This window comes from Benincasa hispida, chromosome 11, assembly GCF_009727055.1.
Source record: "Benincasa hispida cultivar B227 chromosome 11, ASM972705v1, whole genome shotgun sequence".
In the NCBI taxonomy this organism is placed as follows: domain Eukaryota; kingdom Viridiplantae; phylum Streptophyta; class Magnoliopsida; order Cucurbitales; family Cucurbitaceae; genus Benincasa; species Benincasa hispida.
The window spans coordinates 60909065-60915061 of NC_052359.1; the positions used below are offsets into that span (position 1 = coordinate 60909065).

The window sequence follows — 5997 nt, forward strand, 5'->3', positions numbered from 1 at the left end:
TAAGAGTTTGCGTTGACGCAAGGCTATGCAATCATTTGTGCTCGTAAATATCTGCTCAAGAAGGTTACCACATAGAGCCGACGGATCATGGTGGGCGCATCTGGGTGAAAAGCATAATAAATCACAATGGGACAGAAAGCTGTGACGTTCGATTCCGAAGTTGACAAGCCGTTAACGACCTACTGTAGTAAGTATACTCAACTTTTCGGTGACTAATATTTGACGCATCAGACAGAATTAATGCCATTCTATCAGTGTAATCATAAGAGAGAAGAAGCCTTTCACCCTGAAGCTCTATAAATACCGAAGGCTACCTTTAGTGAAGGAGTTCATTTAGTTAGATAATTTTCCCTTTAGATATAAGTAGCCTTGTTCATAGAGAACAACGTAGCTTCGGTGAACTTGGAAGAGTGCCGGAAACGTCAAAACCAGAGAGAGGGCCGACTCTTGCGGAAGCAAGAACATCTTTTGGGCAGAATAGAGATAACACAGTGTAAAAACCTTGGGAAGCAAGGAATTGCTACCATGCTCTCTACCCTTTATTTCCATTTTCATTTTGTACTCTGAACTTATTTATAGAAATGGAAATTACATCTTTATATCTGTTCACTCTCTGTACATTACACATGAGTAGCTAAATATGTCGAATGGGTTGAGAAGCACTTAGCTAGCATAACCTGAGATCTTCATTCATGCCATTATCTTGTATTATGTATGAGTATTCGTCCATTAGAGATACTCGGTAGGGTAGTCTAAGGATAAAATCTAGGCTTGAAAAAGTCAGGTTAGAATCTAGGCTCGGGAGAGTTAGATTAGAAATCATAATCAAGAGATAGAAGCTTAGGAATAAGTTCTGTTTGCTATTAACGCATCACATGCACCCTAGAGATAGGTTATGATTGTATGCGGTCATCTTGTCCTTGTGTGCATCTTGCATCATTGCATAGGCAAGAAGTAGAGACTTAAGAATAAGCTCTATAGATATTATCGCATTCATCGCATGCGTCCTGAGATTAGGAGTCATCGCATTTGCATTGGAAAATGAGTTGCGGTCGCATGAGTGTAACATGATCGCATAGCTTGAACGCTTTCTCAGGAAATGCTAGCAAAAGAACTTCTCAATCTGTTCCTTCACATACTCAGTGTATCTGTCGCATAATTACTCTTTTTCAAATTCGCCACATACTTTCTATACATTAAACAACAAACCAACCAAACCATTGATTTAATAGTTACCGCAAAGTGATCTAGAAATTATCACCGCATATTGTTTTCCTTAGTCCCTGAGTTCGACCCTGGGCTTACCAGACAACTCAGTAGGATTTATACTTGGATCCTACTGAGAAAACTTGCATGCTTAACGTATTTTCCATCAACGCAATCCCTACCATTATTTCATCACATAAAATAACGCATCAAGTTTTTTGCGTCGTTGCCGGGGACTTCGGCAATACAAAATACTAACGGTAATTTTCTAGTTTTCTTTACAGCTTTTAATCTCTGACGCATTACTACCTAGAGATTGAAAGAACGTTCCGACAAAGACTGAGAGATAGCCGCCAACAACAATAACAACAGAAAGATAACATGGTGGAACAACCAGAAAATGGAGTACCAAATGAAAATAATGTCATGGCGAATCCCATCCTATTAGCGAACGACCGCAATAGGCCCATTCGAAACTATACGTCGCCCAACCTCTACGATTTCTCCCAAGAATCATGAGGCTCGCTCTTGACGGATCGAGATTTGAAATAAAATCGGTGATGCTGCAGATGATCTAAACTGTCGAACAGTTTGGTGGAAGGTGTGGCAAGAACCCACACGCCCATCTCCGGAGTTTCATAGAGATCTGCAACACTTTTGTGCTCCCTAATTTCTCCACTGAGAAGGTTCGACTAACTTTGTTTCCATTTTCGTTGTGTGACCAGGCACGAAAATGGGCTTATTCTCTCGAACCGGAGGAGATTACCTCATGGGAGCAAGTAGTAGAAAAGTTTATGAAGAAATACTTCCCTCCAATGGAGAATGCCAGAAGAAGGAAGTTGATAACTAATTTTAAACAGGATATTGACGAATCGCTCAGTAATGCGTGGGCGTGGTTTAAAAGGCTGGTAAGAGATTGCCCGCATAACTGCTTACCAGACTGCTTGCAGATAGAGATTTTTTTACCAAGGATTGAACCCAGCATCACAAATGGCTGCCAATGCGGCAGCAGCTAGAGGTCTGATGGACAAAACATATGAGGCTGCCAAAAATATCCTTGATCACATTTCTAAAAATCACAAGGATTGGAGAGAAGGCGATCAAAGATTAACAATTAAAGATAGTGGCGCAAACAATGGGGCCATCGCATCCCTTTCGAACCAAATAACTGCGATGATGAGTTGATTCAAGGCATCGCAATTAATAGCACGAGAGTGCAAAAAGGGCAGGTCAATGTAATTGCCAAAACGACCACAAGTTGTGTCATCCGTGGAGAAGCACATCCGATGGCAGAATGCCCAGGAAATCCGTAGTCAGTATGCTTCATAAAGAACAACCCTTATTCCGATACGTACAACCTCGAGTGGAGAAACCACCCTAATTTCGCGTGAAAAAATCAACAACAAAGCTTTCAACCATTGGTGCAAAAGGAAGGGCCACCAGGGTTTTTTCCGCGAATAAATGGTCAGACGCACAACCAAGCCAGCAGTTCGCAGGCACCGAAATCTTCATCCTTAGAGAGTTTGCTGAAGCAGTATATCAAGAAGAATGAATCAGTGCTTCAGAATCAAGCAACGTCCATCTAAAATCTCGAAATTCAGCTAGGACAAATTGTGGGCGAACTCAAAAATAGACCACAAGGAGCGTTGCCGAGCTCAACTGAGATCCCTCGCAACTCTGGGGGTACAGAAAAGGAACAATGCTTAGCAGTCTCCTTGTTAAGTAAAAAAATGACAGGGGAAGTAGGGGAGAAACCCATCACGACCAACTTGAATACGGTAACAACCGAGGTCCCGTTGACTAATGATTTAGAAGAGCCCGAAAAGATGAGCCCAAAAGTTGCATTCACCCTCAAGCCTCTAGAGCATGAGATAGAAGAAGTCCAGCTACCACCATTCTCGTAAAGATTGAAAAAGAAACATAATGATGAAGATAAGATCGATACTGAGGCAGTAACGTAAAATACAACGATCCCACAAAAAATGTGCGACCCAGGAACCTTCACAATACCATGCTCTTTTGGAGGGGTCTACATTGGCCAAGCACTATGTGATCTTCGGGCGAGTATAAACGTAATGGCACTATCAATCTTCAACCGATTGAATATGGGCAAACTCATACCCACGACGGAGACTCTTCTAGTTGCGAACAAATCTTGAATACATCCCAAGGAAGATTTGAAAGATGTCGCAATCTCACTTGACAAATTCATCTTGTCGGCAGACTTAATCATTTTGGACTATAAAGCNATCATTTTGGACTATAAAGCGGACGAAGATGCGCCCATCATATTGGGACGACCATTCCCCTTGATCAGTCACGCCCAAATTGATGTGCACAAGGGAGAAATCGTAATGAACATCAATTGGGAAAAAGTCTGGATTAAGGCAGTCAAGATCCCAAAAGATCGAGAAAAGAAGAAAAAGTCGTCATGGACGTAAAAAGTCAAGCTTGAAATAAGCAGTCCTTGAGTTACTGTGCGACTCAACCTCATCAGGGACGCAATCCTTTTGAATATCTTTTTTTTTCCCATATCAATGCTTCATGAACTTTCACTACCTTATTGTTATCTGTTATCACATATTTGCTTATTTATTCCAAAAAAAAAAAAATGAAATCGTGTTGAACGATCATAACAAACAATTTTGCTAACTATGTTATTATTTGATTCTCTCAATGTTTTTATTGCAATGATCGAGGTAAACGATTGTGGAGGCGCTACACGAAGACGCAACTACTTTATTTCGTCACTGCAATCAAAGAAAGCAGTTTGCAGCAAAGCAGGATGTGTTCACAAATAATGCGGGTGACAGCGCAAATTTGGGGTTGTATGTTTCCTTGACTTTATTTATTCCAAATTTTGCACTATCGCATCGCATTTTAATTCTAAAGATTTTATCACCGCATCCTCTTTGGTCGGCGCAATCATTTAACATTGATTAATTTAGTAAGTCATCGCATTATTTCTCCTTGCCAATTATGATTTCAATGATGAAATGCATGCCTCTATTTTTTCCTTTATATCAAAATTAACTTAATTTTAAGACAGTCAACTTATGAAATATTTCTAGAAGTTAGTGGTCTGCTAGCTTTCTTTCAAACTTATCCTTTACGAAACTTCTTAAAAGCATTGCATGACAATCTTTTAACAATAAGGACATTGCCGCATTATTACGTTGCGATCGGATCTTACTCGTAGTTTATTGTTTGCATGACACATGTGGGGGCAAGCCAAAACAAAGGTAGGAATCGTGATCAACGCATAAATAAAATGATCGGAACTCTGTAGCCAAATGGGCATGAGTTTAAACTGAGAAAGAGCGCCTTGCTCGTAATTGGATGTCTACATGACACACATGGGGGCAAGCCAAAACGAATGCTAGGCACTTGGATTAGTGGAAGGTCATAGGAAAAAAATGTCAAAAATATGCAAGGATAAAAATCATTTGAAAATACCTCAGTGAAAAAGTTTTTTTTTATGAAATAAATCATGCGATGCCCTGGAATCTAGTAAAGTCTTTTTGAAGGTTAAACTTATGGTCCCTAAATTTTAGAAATATTTTAAGAAGAGACTTGGATAAAAATGAAGAAAATTGTGGTGTATAGGATTTGAATAAGGCATCATTGAGAAATCTAGGAAAGAGAAGGCGGTCGACTTTCTAAAGAAAATCTTTAGCTTATGCTTGAGGACAAACATTGTTTAAATTTGGGGGTGTGATAACAGACAGAAATGCACGTTATTACACCACAAAATTATAAAACAATGCAGGATTGCGATGATAAAAATATACAATATTGCGTCTAAAAGCATTAAGTTCATTGCGATCGCATGCGTCCATCACATTAAAACGATAACTTATGTATTTTTGTGTAGAAACTGCGTTGACGCAAGGCAGAAATGCGATCCAAAGAAATTAACGTCCGAGCGTATTAAGAGATTGCGTTGACACAAGACTATGCGATCTAAGTAGGAAGGGAGCTTCTTTTGTCTGGAGTGAGGCTTGCGAGGGTAGTTTCGAGGATCTTAAGCAGAAGTTAGTTTCTGCCTCCATCCTTACAGTGCCAGATGGATCTTGGGATGCGTGCTGATGCAGCGAATAAAGTTGTCACTTATGCCTTTTGTCAGCTAAATAAACATGAACGAAATTGCCCTACCCACAACTTTGAGTTGGCAGTAGTGGTTTTTGCTTTAAAGATCTGGAGACATTATTTATATGGAGAGAAGATATAGATTTTCACCGACCACAAGAGTTTACTTCTTCACTTTTTTCAGAAGGAGTTGAACATGAGAAAGCATTTAAATTGTAAAATAAGTTTTCTGCAAGTTCGGGTCTACATTAGGTCTCTTTTTTATAAAGATCAAAATTTTGGCCAAAAACAGCGGAAAATAGATGTACAGAGATTGGAAACACATAAGATGCTGACACCAGCTCTAGTTCAGTGGTCTGGCCCGGACCGGTTCGAGCAATTTTTGTCCCTTCTAGAGCAACTGAAGTTTTTTTTAGGATAAAACTTGTAAAATTAATGTAATTTTATTCTTCAATTTTATCGTGGGGTTCAATTAACCGATTCATATGCTTTTTAAATACCTTATGAATGTCATTTAGATATAATACCACCTTAGGTTAAACATGCTCATGCATTTTTATATATTATAATAGTTATAATATATGAGATAATGCATGATTATTTAATTTCATGATTTATTTAATATTATTGTTATGTTAATTTGATGAAATTAATAAAACATGAAGCATGTAATTACTTAGGTTAAATATAAACAGTTATATT

At 38.8% G+C, this 5997-nt stretch overlaps 1 non-coding gene across 1 annotated transcript; it reads right to left on the minus strand.

Moving 5' to 3' along the window:
* Positions 1 to 2033: 2033 nt before the first annotated feature.
* Positions 2034 to 2140, minus strand: LOC120092318. The gene has a single exon (XR_005486024.1). It is a non-coding gene; the product is annotated as a small nucleolar RNA R71 (small nucleolar RNA).
* Between the last annotated feature and the right edge of the window lie 3857 nt (positions 2141 to 5997).